Consider the following 22,662-nt stretch of genomic DNA (forward strand, 5'->3'; position numbering starts at 1 on the left):
TTTTAATGGTTATTTATAAATGTGGCTTTTGGTTATCCATAACTTAAGAACTAGTTATGGACTCCATTAAAACACATAAAGATCAAGAATTAATCTAATCAATTATTAGCACATAATTTCTATGATCTTCTAAACTCATATATTTATGAATGTTCATATCTAAAATTTCAAGAATCGTAAGTACATATACAAAACTTGAAATTTTGATACGAGCTTTTGAACAAAACTTCGATTTTCAAGTTTTTTTTTTGTTTTTTTTTTTGCATCAAGTATCAAATAAACAAACCAGGCTCTGATACCACTGATGGCTTTTTGAGCATTCTAACACTCCTATGATGTACATGCAACCCTAGAAACCTTGGATCTATGTTTGACTATGATACATGCAAATAATTATTTTTCCAAGGTTCTTATCCTATCTAGCATGGCATGGGGAACTTGAATCAAATAAAGCTAGTAGAATTACTTACCTTGTAGTTGTAGTTGATTGCTTGGAGTTTTAGAGCCTAGCACCAATAGTGTGGATGCCTCAAATGGAAATCACAAATCACCACAAACTTGAAACTTTGAGAGAATAATAATCACCTTCTTGAAATCGGCCCTCTTACTTTACTCACCACAACTCGTGTGATTTCAAGAACCAAAGCCTCCTTTATATAGTGTGGTGGATTAGGGTTACATCCATGTAAACCCTAATACCCATGTCTTTTCATTTCCATGAGATCCATGGGTTAAAGCTCCATGGAGTATTCATGGACTTTCCATGCAAGCCTAGCCCATTCCAAATAAGCATTAGCCCACACTATATAAATACAAGAGCCCATATTTAATTAGTCATACTTTTGATCTCTAAATTAATTATAGATCAACACTAATTAAATAATATGATTTTATATTAATATATTAGGACTTATAATATATTAATAAATCATAACTTATACTATTCTCAAACGATTATCCATAAATTGTTCGGGTGAAGTGCAACCCAAATGGACCATGTCGGGTCGGGTCAAGTACATACCAAATATAGTTATGGACTTAGACACTATATCCAACAACTGCTTCATCGGCGCAGTGGTAGTAGGTGCTATCGTGGCATGAACAGCCACAACCTGCTGCTTTTTGGCAGAGTTCTGCGCCACGTTGTTCTTCTTCTTGTTGTCCCAAAACTTCCATTTTTTGTCGGCGGTTTTGGATGGTTCTGGGATGGCAAGGGTTGTTGTTGTCGGTGTGCGGACTCCGTGATCGATGAGCCGATGTGCCAATCGCTTGGCACTGTCGAAGGACATTCCCCTGAAATGGAGGCACCAGCCCCCAAATATACCTCTCGACCTTCTTTCCCTCAGTAGGGACCATTCCTTTACATAGAGCCACCAGATCACTGAACCTGGCGGTATAGGCAACTATGTCGGAGCCCTTCATGGTTAGGCTCCAGAGTTCTTGTTCAAGTTTCTGAACCTCACCCCTTGGGCAATATTCCTCAATCATAAGCTCCTTAAGAGCTTCCTAGTCCATTGCATTAGCCACTTTCAAGGTAAGTGACTTGACATGGCTATTCCACCATGTCAGGGCTCTGTCCGCGAAGGTGCAGGCAGCAAATTTTACTTTGCTCCCTTCCGGATAGGAGCAGATCTCAAAGATCGACTCCTTCTTTTCGAACCATTGTGAGAGAGCAATGATTCCACCGCTGCCGTTGAAGGCTCTGGGTTTGCAGTTGGTGAAGTCCTTATACGAACACTCTCTAGAGCGCACGAGAGCATCACCTTGAGTGGAATGCACAGTTGTTCCACTCCCGCTAGTACCGGTCGTGTTGAATTGAGCTAGGGCTGCCGTAACAGCCGCAACCACTGCAGCTTGGATAGATGTTGGATCGTATTGTGGAGGAGGTAGTGGTGGTTGATTTGGAGTTATTGGAGTAGTGCGTCTGTTTGATCTACACGGAGGCATCTTGTAGCTATAAGTTCACAAAGATGAATGAAATTGTAAGCATTCAATACTGAGAATAATGAGAGTGATCCATGGACTAAATCACCATAGCCCAACAAAACAGATGAGAGTATGATTTGAAATAAAGATCTAACAATAGAAGGATGAAAGCATTTGGATAAAGATTTCCCATGAGATTAGATGTCTGTCAATATCACTGGTATTTAAAGATGTAATAAGTTCGGGAAAAATGACCTTGGAGTAGGTCTTACATCACACCAGAATTGAGAAAAATTTGACAGCACAAAGACCTAACAGACTGAAAGGTCAAGGTCGTAAAATAAACATGAAATTACTACTAGAGTCTATACATAGACCTAATTTATCTAAAAGAGAGAGTAGAGTAGTATCTACTCGCGAGGAAGGTTGTTCTGGTTGGTACTTGACTCAGCCCTGCATTCAGCCAGCAGCTTTTCCGTTTCCCATACACGCCTTTGCAGAACCACTTAGTATCGACGAAGATCCCTAACTTCAGATTGGCAGGCATTAAGCTCTACCTGTAGGGCATCAGTGCGAGTCCTTTCTAAGTTCTGGTCATCGATCAGATGACATAGACGAACTGTGTTGCCTCCGGAGTTTGCACGGATCTCCATGACTTGGTCGAAGTTTGCTCTTCCCTGCTCAGCATTGCGAGCAACTCGACGCACCAAGATAGGAAGGACCATGTCTGCTGAGCCTCCCTCGTTGAGATTGTAGAAGCTTCGGTCGCCATTATAGGGAGGTGGTTGTCCCTGCTCGTGGCTCCACCTGCCCAAGTTCACCGCCCACAGAGGCGTCGGGCCTTGAAAAGTCGGACGAGGGTTAGGATTCTCAATAACTTGGGGTGGATTATAGACCTCCGGTTCTGAGTCCGAGTCTTCTTGGAAATCCTCTTCGTTCTCTTCATCGGAATTCTTCTCGGGGTCTTCTTTTGTTGGGACCACCGAGTTTTCTTCTTCGGGATCTGCATCAAGCCATCCACCATGCCCTTGATCGGGAAAGTACAGGTCGCCAGGGAGATGAAATCCAGCCATGTTATCTAAGCGTGAAAGGGGTGTAAGAAACATATAATAGACGTACTACTATAGATAATTATAAGATGATCCTTACTAGTTACAACAATATTTGCACAGTGCATACCAATCATATGTAACCAAGATAGAATAAACCTTCGAATAAGTGACCCTAACTCTAAGTCCACAACCAAACAAGGAACAGGAAGTAAAGCAAAGATCACAAATTCTAAGTCTATGACACCTTAGTCACATATAACCTTAGCGTATCCACTCAACAACTATTGATATACTAGTAAAGGCCTTTTAGTTTGCACATAAGTAATTATAGTAACACAAAATACTACTATAGTATTTTAAGTTTATGTTATGTTCTAAAGTTTTCATTGTAGTAGTGTTGGTAAGTTTTTAGACTTGCTGCAACACCACAACCATTCCTAGGCACATGCTAATCACATCTCGGAAAGATATAGTTGATCAGGCTATATCACTCCCAGATCTGATTATATGTCCCCAAGCTTACTTGTGCTGTCCAACAACCGCAATACGTTTGTTCTATTTTAGTATGACACAGATTCTAGTATGAATGCTTGTATGAATACTTTACTAAAATATTTAATTATTATAAAAGTATTAACTCTTGGTCAGAGTGTTTTAATCCCGATGTGTTTATAGTTGTATATATTTTATGGGTTGATATACTCAATTCACTATAAACAAAGCTCTGATACCAATCTGTCACACCCCCAAACCAGAACGGTGGAAACGTTCGGGGGCGGAGGACGTCATGTACAGTATCATAACAATGTACAATAGTAAAACAAGCAACAACATCATCCATTGTATTAATAATATAATTTAATACAAGTGTGTTCTGTGAAACGTTTGAAACACACCAAAATATGAATCAAAATAAAAGACGAGTCTTGAACATGCTCCGTCTTCTCAAAATCGGGTCCATTGTACCTGTCTACTGGTGACCTGAGAATACAAGTTATTTTGAAAAAGTAGATCAACATTTAAGCTGGTGAGTTCATAAGTATTTTTGTGTCAATTGTTTGCATTAGTTTGATGAAAGTGTTTGTAAGTGTTTTGATGTAAATGTTTGTATACTTCCTAGAAAATCCTATATTTTCTACTAAAATGGAAAGTAGTCTTCTACCAAGACCCGACTGTTTTGTATGTTTATTATTTTGTAAAATGAACATTTTCCCAAGTATATGACTATCATTACTAGAAAATAGTTTACATCACCTTTTATGTGAGAAGATCACTATATGAATGTAATGGGAAAAATGAAGATGTACGGTAGTATTGTATAAAGTAACTACAGATGTACTAACTACCTTAAAACCAATATGTTTAATTAAGGTAAAATGTGATGATGTTATAACCATAATTGATTGACTAGTATAAAAAACGACGATCAAAGACGTCGAAATGGTATGACATTCGTCATCCGTAGACCTGCAGATCCCACTGTAGCTAGCAGCAAGGTGTAGGATGGTCAATCCCGTATAGATCTATACACAAACTCACGCTCTCCCTCCAGGAGACTCTGGTTACAAAACGTGACACAGCAGTAAATTGCCATGCCATGAAGTAGTGGCTCACATTAATGTTATCGTGTTCTTGTTATAGTATGTTCCTTCCTGTTCTAGTTATAGTATGTTCCTGCTGTTCTAGTTATAGTATGTTCCTTCTTGTTGTAGTTATAGTATGCTTGAACTGACTCATGTATGAACTGACTCTTGTAAGTTTCACTGTTCTAGAAGTAGTAAGTAGTAATCCTCTAAACTGTACCTATTATAGTTTACCAGTATGATTGTTTGATTGATACTGATGTATAGAAAAGACTCGATTACTCACCAAGCATCTAAGTGAAGAATGAACCTTAAAAATAGGTTTAATATCCACGTATGTATTTAATAAGTATAATTATGATTTAACCAACATTCGGACTAGTGATCCTACCCCGAGCCCACAACCAAAAAAGGAACAGGATTTAAGGTATCTAGCAATAGTCTTAAGTCTGTTAAAGCATACTTATACGTAAATAGATAGACGGATATGATTTGATATAAAAGAATTTTATAAAAGCTTTAAAAGAGTTTTCAACAAGTTTGAGTATAAGAAATCCTTTTGAATGTAGTTTTCACATGTAAATGATTAACACAATATCATTGTGTTATACTTGTATTCCCCCCCCCCCCATTAAAACATTTAAAAGTATAGTTGTAGAGGTATGAACTCACCTGTAGTGAGTGATTCGAATGAAAGATCGATATATGATGCTAATTATGCCAAGTGAAGTCTCGAGCACAAACGGATCCTATCAAGCATATAATGACACATATATGTATATAATTAGTGTATATAACAACTAATCATGTAAGGGAACAACCTTAGGTACTAGGAAACACTCTTAATGGAGTGTTAGAATCACATATGATTGATTGATTGAAAGTAGTTCACGACTACACTAGAAGTGTTCACGGCCTTACAAGGGTTCACGGCCATAGAACACATGATGTGTTCACGGCCCAACCTTGATCTTATGAAGGGTTTACAGCCAAGGAAGAAGGGTTCACGGTCCTATCATGCATCTATGAAGGGTTCACGGCCACATGAAGGGTTCACGACCGTGAACTCTTGAAGATCTTGCATTTTGGTGCTTGCTTCATGTGTGGAATCAAGTGTTTCTAGGTATGAACAAGTAAGGGATGAGATACTTACTTTTTGGAAGCCTTTGGAGTGTTCACGGTTGAAGAAAGTTGAGAGAGAATGGGGCGGGTTCACGGCTAGAGTTGAATAAGTGAAGAAAATGAGCCATTTCATATATATATGTAGGATGTTCACGGCCAAGAATGGGTTCACGGCTGTGAACTCCTTTTTGATGATGTTTCCGGCTCGATTGCAACTCTAAGAACTCAAGCTAATACTTCCTAACACACAATCATTAAGTGTACTAGGCTTAGAAATTCTCATATAGACCCTTAACAAGGCAAAAAGATAACAGAAACAAGCTAACTTTTGATTGAATTGATTGACTTTACAAGATAGAAATTTCGGGTTGTCACATGTAGCAACATAGTTTTCATATGTACTTGCATTGTACGGAAAAGTTTTCCTCATTTTGTAAATAAAGAAAAATTTTGATTTTATCTTATTTTACATTTCCTTGCAATGACATTTGTGAAAATTGATGTTTGTATGTTTCTATTTTTAGCAATATGGATTTGATTCTTTCGTTTGTGGTAGTGTCTAAAGTTGCCAAATAAGGAAAGATTCTCATCACCATAGTTTCAATTGGACAGAAACTTGGAATCATGTAACTTGTATTGTATGATAAATGAGAACCTTCATATTTGGGAAATTAAGACTAATTCCTTGTTCACATATAGATGTGTGTCAAGTAAAGGACTAGGGGATCTAGTACACACTGTTGTGCACTGATCAGGTCCACCACAAAGAACGATAAGACTATTCGTCATGATTTACTAAAAGCTTAGTGAATATGATTATGCTTACAAGATTAAGTGTAATTCTGAATCATTGAAAATTTTTCAATGTATAGCAGAACGAATAAGAAGAATCAATTAGGCAGAAAGATAAAAGTTTATCCAATCTGAAAGGAAAGGAGAGTACTTTAGTATCGTGTTTTACGATCATCTTAATAATTATAGAACCATATCACAATTGATCCTCTAAGAGCACCTTAGTGCACTTGTATGGCTAAGAAGAGGAATCGGGAATTGTTAAAATGGTTAAATCAAAAAGGTGAATCATACTTCGTTCCAAAATCAAGTCTTAGAGTCATACTCCAAGATTGTGTCTTGAGTGACATATCCTAAGAAGGTTTGTAACACATCATGAAATGTGGAGTAGAAAAGTTTTCTTGCTCTTGCACATTTGATATTGGTAGTTGTGATGTTTAGATAAGTAAAAGACCAACTAAGACCAATTGAGTGAAGTGTTAATCTTGATAAGAAACCGCACTAACTCTTGAATATTTGTTTGTCAAGGAATGTTCCTTGACAAGAGAATCTTATATGTCAAGAGGTCAGTGGGAGTCTTAAAGGCCTTGAAAAGCTTCAAGAACAAATCAAGCGTAAACCTATTGTTAATCACTAGCACACGACTTGAGGTTTGTAACCTATCGTGTTGACATATTCGTGTTCCTGTGCTCATTCTAGTTAATGTTGACTATGAAAGTTCATTAATTAGTAAGGGTGAGCTGCTTAACAACTTGGAAGACATGGTAGGCCCTTGTGCTGCCAAGTGGCAAGAAATTAAGAGTGAACAAGTTCAGTCCATATGATTTTGAATCTGCCATAGACCTAGGGAAGAAAGTAGGTCCAAACCCGGACCGGATGGACCCGGACCCAGAAAACCCGGAACCGGTTAACGGTATTTTGTGGAACCGGAAACCGGACCGGTATATAGGAACCGATTCCGGTTCGGTTCCGGGTACGGTATCAGGTACAATGGGTCTAGAATCGGAAAACCCGAAACATCAAAGTGGGTAGGTTGGAACCGGATAAAGTGGGTTTAGAACCGGAAAACCCATAAAAACAGGAATTTTTTGGTAATTACTCACTACTTAGCGGGTTGAACTTTGAAAATTTTCATATTGATATCTCGACCTTGGGGGACTGTAACTCATTGAATATGAAACCAAAATTGACAAAATTATAGTCTAAAATCATGTACAAACTCTAAACTACACTCTGGAGAAAACCACATGTCAATCTGACTTTAAACGAATTAGATATGCATGTGTTAACATTTTCACAGAATACAAAGTACAAAAACAAATAGCTGAAAAGTTGAAAATTTTCAGTTTTGATATTCCGACTTCGGGGGACTGTAAATCATTGAATATTAAACCCAAAATGACAAAATTATAGTCTTAAATCATGTACAAACTGTAAACTACAAGTTGGAAAGAACCACATGTCAATACGACTTCAAACGAATTAGATATGCGTGTTTTAAAACTTTCACAGAATACAAAAAAACTGAAAAACTAAAAACTTTCAGCTTTGATATCTCGACTTTGGGGGACTGTAAGTCAATGAATATAAAACTAAAAATGGCAAATTTATAGTCTAAAATCATGTACAAATTCTAAACTATATGTTGGAAAAAACCGCATGTCAATCGGAGTTGAAACGAATGAGATATGCATCTTTTAAACGTTTCACAAAAAACCGGTTCCGGCCCTAAAAGTGGTTCCGGTTCCTAACACCGGTTTCGGTTTTAAGACCCGGTTTACCCGGACCCGATGGACCCAAACCCGGATTACCTGGAACCCGGATAAAGCCAATTTTTAAACCCGAAACCGGAATCGGTTCTATATATTCTGGTTCTAACGGTTCCGGTTCCGGTTCCTGTCCGGTTTTTCGGTTCTAAATCTCATCCCTACATAGAACTTATCTAATGACAATGGTTGGAAATGTCAGTTGCACATGGATAGGGACACATACACCATAAAATCTAAGTGACATAAGGTTTCTCTCCAATTCATGAAAATGATTGTGAGGAAACGCTTTCACTAAGTAGATTTTAAGGAGACAGCAGTTGTGTTAATTGCATTCACAAATTCGATTATTATTATGGCATCCATCTTCATAGTTCGAATTGTGAGAAATGGCAAATAGTTTGAACATTCGGAACTTATTGTTGTAAGTTCTTCATAGTTTAGACACACATATGAACTTTCTAATAAAAGGTGTATGAGCTTAGATAAAGGCTTATCGAAGCATCTCGTATCAGAAATCTGAAATTTGGTAAGAAAGTTAATAAGTATTGATTTCTAGAAGTCCATTTGAGTTTTGGATACATGTCAAAACTAGTGGGAGCATAAGTGTTACGCTGGTAAGAATATAATTATCATGATAGTGGGAGCATGATTATTATGTGAAGTTATGCAAGTTAGCAATACTGGTTATAGGAAATAAAGGTTAAGAATTTGCAAAGTTAAAATTTTTTGAAAAGTTGTTTTGCTATAGTAAGGGAGAGGATACATATACTTTATTTCGAATCTAAAAGTTTAGATTGAAGTATTAATCAAACTTAGTTATGGATATATGAATACCATGTTGAAATATTTCAACATTGGAAATTCTTTATATGGAAATATTATAGCAAAAGACTGGTCAGGTATCATGTCTTTATATAAGACATTATGAATCGTGTTCCATATGCTTCGGGTATAGGATCGATTGCATACGCTATAATATTCATCTGTTCTAATTTTCCAAATGCCTAAGGCATGGAGAGGGAAAAGGGACCAGAACTGGTTATGACTGAAAGTTATTAAACAACTGTTAAGGACAATCCAAGGTTCGTTAAGGATTGGTCACTTGTGGGCAGTTGGAAGTATAGTAATGGATGGACCATGTTGACATTATTATGAATAGACAAGATTCTATTTATAATGAATTGTCATATGGCATATATGGAAATGTTTCCATAATGAGAGTTGGATATCAAGAATCTATGAGTAAGTTAGAAACTTTTATGCAAGAATGATGTTCAAAGGAATGTGCTTTGAATATGAGACTTCGTATCTATGGAATTGTCTTGTAACAATTTCCAATGGAAAGTTTTGTAATTGGCAAAATCTTTGTGACTTGTGTACATAGTTGTTACAAAAGGATCACTTCATATAAGCTTAGAATCTAACAGATTACAGTAAGTGGAAAGGACTTGGTATTCTTACACTTGCGATAAGGATTTGGAATTGTGAAATGAGTGTCATTGGAAATGTTTACAATTGATCTATTTCACAAAGTAAGGACCATATGTAAACATAGTGTGCATGCTCGGAGCATGGGATGACTATTGTTTTAATTTAAGTATTAAGTTGATCAGTCGAAACATTATACAATGAATAATGTGTGATCGATATGGTGATTAAATAAAAGGTGTTTTATTTATATTCAAAAGTTTTGAGACCATATTGGATTCGATTATTCTTGTGTTTCACTTCGCATGTTTTGACTTCCCGAATAATAAGATTATTCAAACCATCCACAGTCAATCATAATTTGGAAATAGGTATTGAGGCAAGACTGTCATGAATCCGTCTGTAGATTGTCTAAGTGTTAGACATAGCACAAATTTGTTGCAGTATTCATGAGTACTCATGTAATAAGATTTGAGTATTGGATTAAACCCACGCTCATCTGTATCCCTTCATGGATTTTATCACGAGTGATTGTGAGACGATAATATTTTATATTCTTGAAACAGAGACATATGAGTTGTAGTTTGCAAGTCGGTTGCACATTGATGATGGGTAAACGCACCAGTAACTTGGTGTTATAAAACGTATTGTTGTGTGTGATTTGATGAGTAAATAGAGCAAGCATATTAGTCGAATTTTATCCGTTCCTTATACCCTAAGAGGGATAAAAGCGATATTTGTGGGCCCCTCGATGATTTAGTGATGACAACCCTAAACGCTTGGACAATCCTGGACTGATTTGATTTGTTCAAATAGTCGGTCGTCATAAATCGGAAATCGGAAAACAACACATGGATAGAGAGAATGATTATAATCCATGTCTCATGTCCATACGATATCTAGAATGGAGGAATATATGATCCCTTATCTAATGGATGCATCATTGACTAGGTCAGAGTTCGACAGCGGCTTTTGAGAGCTATGATTGCTAGTCGAGTTTTAAAGTCGTACTTGCAGTTATAGTTATTAGACTTATCCAAGTGGGAGACTGTTGGATTAGGTGTCTAAGCCCATAACTATAATTGGTATGTACTTGACCCGAGAGTAGCATGGTCCACTTCGGGTTGCCTTCACCAGAACAATTTGACAGGATGGATATTTAAGAAAGAGGTTATTTGTGATTTATTAATATATTATAAGTATAATATATTAATTGAGAAATCATATTATTTAATTAATATTGGTCAAGAATTAATTTGGAATTAATTTAGTGATCAAAAGAGATTAATTAAATTAAGGGGACTGATTAAGTAAATCAGTAATACATAGAGTTTGGGCCAATGATCCATGATTGATTAGTGATGGACTAAGTTTATGTGAGAGTCCATGAAGTGTTAGTCCATAAGGCTTATCATATGGATTATTGGATTAAAGGCCCAAGGAATGAATTAGGGTTTAAAAGTTGAAACCCTAGGAATTCCACACTATAAAAGTAACCCCTTAGCTCCAAATTCACCACCCCAAGGGTTCTAAGAGAACCCTAGCCGATTTTGGTGGTTCTAGCCTCTCTCTCAAAGTCCTCCATTTGTTCATGGTATTTTTGACTTGTTTGAGGCATCATACTTGAGGTGCTAAGCTCTTGAAAGGTCAACAAGCTACAAATAAGAGGTATTCTTCTAACTAGTTTTATGATTCATGTACCAAATTTGTATGCTAGATAGGTTTCGTGCTTTGGATAATTTTTGTTGCATGTATAACTAGAGAAAACTTAGATCCAAAGTATTAGGGTTGTATGTGCACCATAGGAGTGTTATAGTACACATAACCCAACAGTATGGAGGTCGTAGTTGCCTCCAACAGCCCCTAACTCACCAAGAAAACATTTTTGGACTAGATTTCATGTTTTAAACTCTTGTTTTCGGGTTATACTTCTTCTAATCAGTTTAATCCCTTCTAATGATGCATTTTTAGTTCCCTTATCACTTATAATCAAGTGCGGGTAGCTAGAATCAAGTCTCTAACCTCAAAACGATTAAAATGTTCACATTCACCTCTTTAACGGGAAAACTGTTTTGAAGCCTTGTTGTGTTGGGTTTTTATTCAAAAATCCGGTTTCACAATCGGTAAAAATGACAACGGAAACTTTAAAAATGTTGAATAAAACTAAAACTATTTTACCCACCAAGGATCATTTTGCAAGAGTTAGAAAGATTAAAACAACCATAGAAGGAAAAAACATAACAACCTTTGAAGACTTTGATCCTCATGGGAGGTTGGAAGTTGATGAAGTGTGGTATGAAACTCTAAAGCAAGAGTTCTCTACAAGTATCCACCAAGCAAGAGTAGAACCATCAAAACATGCTAGTATTCACTTGTAATTTGTTGTTCATAAGCCTTTGAAATATATACCAAATATATGTTCAAAGGTTAAGCAACAAAGGGAATTTTTATAGCATCAAAATGCAAGAGAATGGAGGAGAATAAGAGGGCATAAATCTCGAAAATTTGGCAGCCCCATAGAGCACTTGTTACTCTCGGTTTTAAGGCCAAAAGAAGAAGAAAAAGAAGCTTGCAAGAAGCACTCCCAAACCCTTCCATGCCCTCCCTTATATAATGCCCAAAAAACAAAGGGAAACCATAAAGTAAAAGAGGAGACAACTTTGTCCCCCAAGCTTGGTATGAATAGACAAGGCATGCATGCCTTGTCTCCTCCTTGATTTCGAGAAAAGCATGTCCAAAAGAAGACAAAAGTTGTCTCATGGCTAGTTTATATACACATTCATGTTATCTTTATAAAAATCAATTATTTTTATAAAGAATTCCCAACATATATATTTATATAACTAATCATATATAAAAATCTTATTTTATACAAAACTATCTTTTACATAAATTGTAACTAGCTTATTTTATATAAAGCTATCTTTTATATAAATTGAACTAGTTTATTAAGATATAAATATAACTTATAAATAATCATACTCTATGATATATTTCATAAGTTGTTATTTCTCCAATAAATATTATTTCAAATAATAAATACCTAATTAGTAAAATATTATTTCCATGAAATAATAATTTTCCAATTAAATACAAGTGTTGATTTATTTATTAATAATCAAATTATACTAATAAATAATCAATTGACGGTAACTTGCTATATGGTGTGACCCTATAGGATCATATATTATTAGCAATATCATTCTATAATGACTCTTGGGCATACTAGATCTTTCATGTTGTTGTCGATTTTATCAAGTTCTAACCCTCTTTGATCTTCTGTAATGATGTCTAAGGGTTCTCTTATCATTTATGATCAAGTGTCGTTAGTTAGAAGCAATTTTATAACTCGAAATATTTGCAAAGCTTCATATACTCTCTATTTTTAGGATTTTGGTATAAGACAAGTTCACTTTCTTTGTTTGACCTCTTGAAACTGATTTATAGAATGCTTAGTGTTACTTAGATCAGTTCTTGATTCCTTAACCTTGCTTGGTCTTGTGTTGAAATTTAGGACCAAGAAAAAAACACCTTTTATCTTGTTTTTGCCCTAAACCGAATAGCTCCACTTTTGAATGTTTTGGTCCATGAAATCTGATTTTCAACTAAGTTTTATTATTAAAACACAACTGATATCATGTGTTATAAGTTTGGTTGGGTGTGAGTTCTTGAAACGAATAATAAGCGTGGTTTAGTATTGTGTGTGTGTTGACATGTGTTTGATGTATGTGTGTGTGACATCCCCATTTTCACGGTCAGAAAAAAACCACTTCATTTATTCTTATTTTAAAAAAGAGTTCATTTTTAACTGCGGAATATGTCCATTAAAAGTATTTCCGAAGAAATTTTTTTCATTGATTATTAAAACTTGGGATGTCATAACTGATACAAGAAACATAAACATCAACCTGATTATAATGGCCTATGTTTTCTTTAATCTCTCATCAGATCCAAACATCAAATACCTTCGTACCGCTACCTATGATACAAAAAAAATAACAAACTGAGTGGGTCAGGTTGGGAAACCTGGTGAGTACATAGGGTTTTTAACCCACAATATTATAATTAATTTGTTATAATTATATAATTCACATCAAACAATTAACCCGACTACCCATTCCCGTTATTCTCACTGCCTAATCCTAGACCGATGATCTTAAGGGATCTATCCTAAAGGATCTCTAAGTGAACAATATTGAATCGGGGATTCCTTAGCAATATATGCTACTAAGATGGCCATGAGGTGAACAGAATACCCACATGAATAATTTACTCAAACCTATAGGTCGTAGTCCTGTTCAGATGTGGTTCCTTAACATCTACGTGTAAAATGAAAGTAACTATACACTCACTTGTTAAAAGTGAATGACTAGTGATTTTGGCAGAGCTTCCCTGTAACAGTCCAAAAACAGTGATACAATTTTGCATTGAAAGACTATTAATTTCATTCGTTAATTGTTCCAAGGACCATCACAAAATATAATATCCAAAATATCATATTGAAATTATTCAATTGTAGAAATCATGAGGGGAGGATGTTGTGCCATCACGCCGAGCCCTTCCCTTTCGAATCAGAAGTACTTGAAACCATAAACATAAATTGTAAGCACAAAGCTTAGTGATTTCCCCAAAGTACCACATACCATACATACAACTGGGCCTAGCCCTAGGGTATATTTCAACCCAAAAAACAGATATCGGTCCCGCCATGGGGTATATTTCAACCCGAACAAACCATAGTGGGCCCCACCCTGGGGTATATTTCAACCCGACACACAATAGTGGGCCCCGCCCTGGGGTGTATTTCAACCCGATAATATGATAGTGGACCTCACCACGGGGTGTATTTCAACCCAATCATACAATAGTGGGCCCCGCCCTAGGTGTATTTCAACCTGATCACACAAACAAATATGTATCACATAGCAGCTAGAATTCTAAATAGCTGAATAATGGTCCGACATTGGTGTCTTCGATCCATCTCAAAAGTCAACCCAGCTAGTCGCCACGTCGTGGCCGCAAACCGTCAAAACAGGCGGGTCCTGACCAAGTCACCACGTCGTGGCAACCTCAACCACGTCGTGATGATGCGTCTGGACAACTTAAACCATTAAGTCCTTTTTCCTTCAACTACAAAAACTCTAAGGCTCAAATCTGGTCCTTCCCATGGTCTTGATGGGTAAAGTTTCCAACTTTATCCCTCAAACCCTTCCATAAGCCAAAATCCCAAACCCAACCACTAATGGTGACTTAATGCATCAAGATTATCATTAAGCACCAAATCCTTAGATTTGCACCTCTAAAGTTTCGAGAATGGTTTCATACTCCAAGGTGACCTTAAAAATCATGGCTTTATGGACTTGCATGTCCAATATATGCTTTTTCCATTTTAGGTCAAAAATAGGGTTTAATGACTAAAATCCCATGCATGACATAAAAACTTGATTATAATTCAGATCCAAGACACTACTTGCTCATTTTGACCCGAATATTCATAAAGTTGAAAATTTTATGAGATTCTATCACTTAAGTCCATCTAAATCATGGAAAAGGGGGACAAAAACAAGAGATCTAGCAACATGACTAGAAAAGGATGATTCTTGAGCACTCACCAAGGTCCAAGAGATAAGCTTAGATGAAGAAATGATGCATGCCAAGTAACCACCTCACCAAAAGCTTCCTTCTACTTCTAAAATCATCAAAAAGCACCAATAATGAGCTCACAACTTCAATAGACGCTAGGGTTAGGGTTTTTGAGGTTGGGAGGAAGATGGGGGATGAAACCCTAGCCTAAATGTTCCTTATATAGGGTCTAAGACCCGAGATTAGGGTTTTCACTTAAAACACCTGCCACGTCGTGGCGGGTCATTTAAATCCCACGGTCCAAACTAATACGCCACATCGTGGTAATGCTCCACCACGTCGTGACAACCCATTTTAAAGAAAATACAAGAAAATTGATTCATACCTGGACCAGATGTTACATTCGCCTAACACCTTAGCTTTTCCTTTTGACATGACTTAGGTACTAATATCACTAAGTCTTAGTCTTATATTCATTATGACTAATGATAGTTTAGATTCATCACTAATCCCAATGTTTACATCAAGATCTATCAAGTTAGGAACAACTAGTTAGGATCATATTGGAGGTAGGATCCATTTGGTATATGGAGTATACTTTTTGGAAATCCCACTTTGAACACCTCACTAAATCAAGCCTAAATATCATTCTTGTAAGTAGATTAATAAGTATGATGACTTGGAATTACTGATAAGTCTTATTTATAGGTTCATAATAACGATTATGAACATAAATATAAGTTACACTTGAAATAAAATAAGTGTAGCTTAACTTACAATATTTTTAGCGAAAACCGGGGAATTACGCAGGCAGAATTCCGACTCGAAAGCTTCTCTTCGTCGAGCTTCTAAATATCTTAGAGCCTCGTTAAAATGTTTAGAGGTCCAGAAAAGTTAGAAAAGAAGAAAGAATAATGTTTTGAGAGAGAAGGTGTAACATCCTGTTTCCTGCCATTTCTGAGTCATGGGCTGAAAGTCGATTGTGTAAGGCTTTGGGCCTTAAGGATGCAAAGTTTAGTCCCTGTGGAAGGAGGTAATGATAGTTAAGAGATTTAACCCTTGAATTGTGTTTTGGGCCAAAGAGTAAAAAGGGAAAAGGCATAGGCCGGGTTCTTGCATGAAAATTAGATTTTTGTTCAAGAGGTTTTTAGTCAAAGATATTTAGATAATGTTGTAGGGATCTTCAACACCTTTATGTGGATATAAAGAACGTCGAGAACGAATTTGGAACGAAGAAGTTATGACTATTTGAATTTAGGACGATTTTAAGTTAAGTCACGTACGTTGGGCGTACGGGGAGTGCGTTGGGCGTACGGGGCAAGGCAGATCGCAGGGGATCAACCTCGTACGCTGGGCATACCAGGAGTATGTTGGGCGTATACGATCAGACCCTAAACCCTAATTTAAGGGTTTTGACCCCTATTTAAGCTCCTTAACTCCCCCAAACCCTTTCCATTCTCATCCTCCACCCCTTCAACGTCCTCCCTTGAAACCCTAACCCTAAATTGAGCCTTGTGAGCAAAAGAATGTGTTTTTAAGTGCTTTAGAGTATTCTTGGTGTATCTTGGAGAAGAAAGAGCTCATTGGAGGGGTGTTGGTTGCATTGGAGCTTCTAGATCCAGACCTTGTTCACCTTGATTTTTCTTCTAGAGGTATAAAGTTTGAATCTTGATAAGGCATTTGTTATATTTAGCTAGTTTTGGGTGTTACGAGTTTTTGGTCACTTTAAGTGCATAAAGTTTAGATCTTGAAAGTTTGTGACCTTGTTATGGATAAATTTGGAAACTTTATCCACCTAAACATCATATTGATCCAGATCTGAAGGTTGGAGACTTGGACTTAATGGATTAAGTTGAAAAAGATGCACTTTTGGTCCCTTGGAGACTTAAAGACTAGATCTTGGTTGTTTGGACCATTCTAATGGATAAAGTTTGAAAATTTATCCATTATGGAGTTATTAGGAACCATAGAAATGTGATCTTGACCATTTTATCCTTTCCATGCAAGAGTTATGATGTATTAATGGATTAATAAGTTAGGATTTTGGCTTTTGAACCTTTTCTAGTCATGGAAAGTCATAAAGGTGGAAACTTTATAACTTAAGTCGATGTTTTGAGTCTAGATTTGGCCTCTGGACAAAAGGTCTTAAGTGTTAAAGTACTTAATGGAAAAGTAAGAACAAGTCGCATATGTGGGCGTACTCAGTTGCCCTGGACTTTGAATTTTGTTGACTTCCGCTGACCTTTGACTTTTGACCAAGTTTGACTTTGGGTCAAACTTGAGGATTTTGGGTTGTTGATTAAGACTTTACCTGGTTTTGGTGATTAGCGGATTCGTGGGTGCAAGAAGTGCTAAAAAGGGATCGTATCGCAGTGTTTTAGAGTTCTTCGATTCAGGTGAGTATTCCTCACTGTATTTGTGTGTCGAAGGCACCAATTGATATCCTGGTATATTGATCGATGTTATGCTAAATATGTGGTAGATCTGTATGATTACCTGATGATTACTGATACGCGTTAGAATTGTAGATCTGTATGATTACCTGTATTATTGGCTATGTGTTAGACTGGTAGATCTGTAGGGCTACCTGTATTTACTGGCTATTGATTTTTATGGTATAAGTTGATGTGTTATGGTTGGTTGGGTTGAGGCGGTTGTAACACCCCGACTCCCAAGTATAAATTTTAAAGCTTTTATATTCATAATTATAGACCTACTCGACGAGCTGGCTACCCCAACTCGTCGTGTAGAAACTGATAAAGCCACGTGGATCATAGAACCTACTTGACGAGTTGGAGGACCCAACACGACGAGTTGAGGCTGGACATGAAAACCCTATTTTTTAGCGTTTGCACCCTTTTTAAAGGACCTTAAGTCCTTCCCTCCAGCCTCCTTACCACTTTTCACGTCCATAATCAAACCCTAATCGAGCTAACCTACTCTTTGAGTGTGTGAGAGGCTAAAAGTGTGTGTGTGTTTGGTGCATTTCTTGAAGAGACTTGAAGATTTAGAAGATTGGAACGAGAAGGAGCTTGTAGATCCATCATCTACTTCATTTTGGCATTCATTTGAAGGTAAAAAGTCATTACCTTGATCATTTTCTTGTTAGATCTCTTCATTCAAGAGTTTAGGGTCATTTCTAGCTTGTTCTTGAGGCATTTCTGGTATCGAGCACATTTTGAAGTGAGGAGTTCAGATCCGGACTCCTCTAGGCCCTCATGGACCTAAATACTTACGCTTTATGAAGCTTTGGCCCTTCTCCATGCTCAAAACCTCTTCCTAAGACTAGTTTTGAGTGTTTTAGCTTCTTGAAGCCTTGCATGCACGTAAAGTTAGCAACTTTACGTGGTAACTACACCCTAGGAGGCTAGAACTACAGTTTGGAGCCTTGGCCTCACTTAAAAGCGTCTGAATGAGAAAAGGACTGAAGGAACTCGACGAGTTGGATAGTCAACTCGACGAGTTGGATGAGGGTTTCCTGCTTTCTGGATTCTGCATGAACTCGACGAGTTAGTAAGATAACTCGACGAGTTTGTTAGGGTTTTCCTGATATTCTGGATGCTTCATGGACTCGACGAGTTACTTGGTAACTCGTCGAGTTGACTCGGGTTTTTGCAATTTTCTGAGTTCTGAAGGAACTTGACGAGTCTGTAAGCTGCACTTGACGAGTTGGGTCAACATGGACTATTGACTTTTACCGTTGACTTTGACTTTGACCAAGGGTTGACCGGTTTGACTTCGGAGGATATTTTGGTGATTTGGAATTTATGGGTTTGGATCAATGGTGGTTGTAGGTGTTTGAGTTGAGAGCCGTGTGTCGGGAGTTTGATCTTTTCAATTCAGTTAGACATTGAGAGGTTAGTTCTTCTCACTAGGGATGAGCTTTAGAACCGGAACGGTTCGGAACCGGAACCGGTTTCCCTATATTATAAGAACCGGACCGCCGGTTCTAGCACCGGTTCCGGTTCCGGTCCCGGTTTTTCGGTTATTTTTCAAACTAGAACCGGTTAAAATGTTATAAATGATATGTTATCTTTCGGAACCTATAAATGATTCAATATTTAACCAAATTATGACTTTTTACATTCTAAATTGAAGTACAAACACTAAATTACATGATGAAAAAAGAATCAAGTAATTCCGACTTCATATGAGTGAGTTACACGCATTTTAAAAGCAGGACAGATTCCAAAAAATAAAAACAAAATGCTGAAACAGAAAATACGCAACATTGGTATGCTGTCTTCCGAGGTCTATAACTGATTCAATATCTAACCAAAATATGTGTTTGTACAGTCTAAAATGAAGTACAAACACCAAATTACATGCTGGAAAAAAAATGAAGTAATTCCGACGTCATATGAATGAGTTATGCACATTTAAAAAAGCGGGACAGATTTAGAAAAACAAAAAATATAAAAAACGCAGCATAAATATTCTTTCTTTCGGGGCATGTTTCTGATTCAATATCTAACCAAAATATATGTTTGTATAGTCAAAATAGAACTACAAGCTCCAAATAACATGTTGGAAAAAAAATCAAGTAATTCTGACTTCATATGAGTGAGTTATGCACATTTTAAAAAACGTGAAAAATGTCAAACCGGTTCCGATTTTTAGAACCGGGACCGGTTTTCATAAAAATGGAGAACCGGTAACCGGACCTTATTACCAATTCCGGTTCCGGTTCGGTTCCGGTTCCGGTTCCGGCGGCTCTAATGCTCATCCCTACTTCTCACTATATCAACAGGGTCGAAGGAACCAATGTCGGCCCTTCTGTTGGATTGTTATCTTTGTTATCGCATAATGATATGCTTAGTGGCCTGTTAGGTCGGTATCCTAGTATATAGGATGATGCTATGTTTAGTGACATGTTAGGTCGGTATCCTGGTATATAGGATGATGCTATGATTAGTGATCTGTTAGATTGGTTTGACTGTTTATACATGCTAGCATTTGTTATCTATGTGTTGATTGTATGCTTGGGGGTGGGTTGAGGCAGACCTGCTTTGTCTTGTAGGCCAACATACCCAGGGTGGCCCGGATAGACTACAGATCCAATGGGGCATACCAGTCAGGCCGAAGGCCTGGAGAACTCTCCAGACAGGATGAAGGCCCGGTAGGGCGAACCAGACATGCTGAAGGTTCTGAGAGTGGGCCAGACAGACTGAAGGCCCGGTGAGGGCGGTCCAGTCATACTGTAGACTCTATATGCATGTTGTTTGTTATGATATGGTTATAGTTTGTATGGCGTTGGTATTTTGGGGGAACTCACTAAGTTTCGGGCTTACAATTTGGATTTTGTTTCAGGTACTTCGGATGATCGCGGGAAGGCGAAGGCTTGATCGTGCACCTCCTCGCATTTTATGATTTTGATTTCTGGGATACTCTGATATGAAACTATTTTGAAAACATTTTGTAATAAATAATGGTTTTTGGATGTTTGAAAAAGTTTTAAATTTTTATGAATTTTATGGATGTTACAGTGGTCCTGCTTTGTGCTGAAGGCCAAGATACCTATAGCGGTCCAGATAGGTTGAAGGTCTGCGAGGCGGTCCAGTCAGGCCGAAGGCCCGGAGAGCGGTCCATATAGGTTGTAGGCCCGGCACGGCGGTCCAGTCATGCTGAAGGCTCTGAGAGTGGTCCAGATAGACTGTAGGCCCGGTGCGGCGGTCCATTCAGGCTGAAGGCTCATGTATGCATGTTGTTATTTGTATGGTTGTGTGTGGTATTTTAGGGGAACTTACTAAGCTTTGTGCTTACAGTTTCAGTTTTATGTTGCACATCATCCTCGATTTTATGAGATTATGATTTTGGGATACTCTGATTCATGTTTATGACTTTTGGAAATTATGATTTGTAAACGCTTATGGTTTTGGATTGGTTTCAAAAATGAAAAATTTTACCATGATTTTTCAGATGTTACAGAAGGGATTAATTTGTGTGGGAAGAATGCTGAAAATCGAAGGTATTTATAGGATTTTTTTTTTTTTTGGGGGGGGGGGGGGCGTGCCTAGGCATGCCACGTCTGGTGACATGGCTGCTTCCTTTTCTGTCACGTGTCGATGCTGTCTTCGTCCACATACTCCCTTATATAACAACCACATGTCAGCTTATTATGGCGCCACGTCTCGCAACCTCGTGGTGCCATGTCACCATGTCTCTCGAAGGGGTGGGCTCTCCGACCAGGCCATGTGGTGCACTCCGGTGCTACCACGTCATCAGCGTAGATAAATTTTCGCAGAGCTTCGGACCATCATAACTTTCGGATACGAGCTCCGTTTTCGATGTTCTTTATATCCTCGAAATCCTCTCGATGAGTTCTACAAATTTCATTAAAGTCTGAACATATAACTCTTACTCTAACTAAAATTCATATTTAGACCAGTTTAGACTTTAAAGTTTGTGCGGAATCCATAACTCTTTCATACGAACTCCATTCTCGACTGCCTTTATATCGAAGGGTTCATATTTACGAGATCTGCAATTCTCATTTAGATTATTTTAGCTAACAATCAACTGATTTGAATTTCGATTTATGTGCCCACACTGCCGTGCTGAAACTTCGAAAAATCATAACTTTCTCATGCGAAGTCAGATTTAGACGTTCTTTATATGCATGCTCTTGGTTTTACGATTACTAAGACTCTCGTTTAGATTTCTTAGGCTAACAAGAAACCTATCTAAAATTCACTTTTTATGACGCACACAATCGTGTCGGTTTAATCGCGAAACTTCGAAGAAACATAACTTCTTCATACGAAGTCAGATTTCAGATTTCTTTATATATATACAGAATCCTTGTCACATATACTATAACTTAGGTTAATGTTATTTATCCTAAATAACCTTCTATCAAAATGTCATTTTTATTGCTTATTATTTCTTAATTGTCTAGCCCGAATCTGTGGGCGTTACAGTGTATGTGTAAACCCAAGAATATGTTTGAATCATGCATACCCTAATATATATATACAAATATATATATATATATATATATATATATATATATATATATATATATATATAAGATGTATAAAAGTGTGTGGTTTAATGCTTATATAATCAATAAGAGAAGGTGTGTTTGTGTGTGTGCACAACATGATAATACAAGAATGTTATGAAGTAAAAGTATAAATAAAGTACAAAATACGAATTATCTGGAAATGATTTAAGTAGAGTTATTGGTACATGGTGTAGGTGTTCATAGAGGGAGTTCAACGTAGCCAATCTAGTGGTTTGATCTTTATTTGGTGATAATTGGTTCAAGGGTCTGATTAGTGTGAGGAGTTGAGAGTGTTGTGGTGTTTCTCCGGTTCTACAATTCATGTGAGTTTCTCACTATTCTACATATCCCATTGTATATTCTTTGTATGATAGGATAGAGGTACTGTTAGAGTACGAGTA

The sequence above is a fragment of the Lactuca virosa genome, chromosome 6 (assembly GCF_052849685.1).
Source record: "Lactuca virosa cultivar CGN04683 chromosome 6, Lactuca_virosa_CGN04683_v6, whole genome shotgun sequence".
Taxonomy (NCBI): domain Eukaryota; kingdom Viridiplantae; phylum Streptophyta; class Magnoliopsida; order Asterales; family Asteraceae; genus Lactuca; species Lactuca virosa.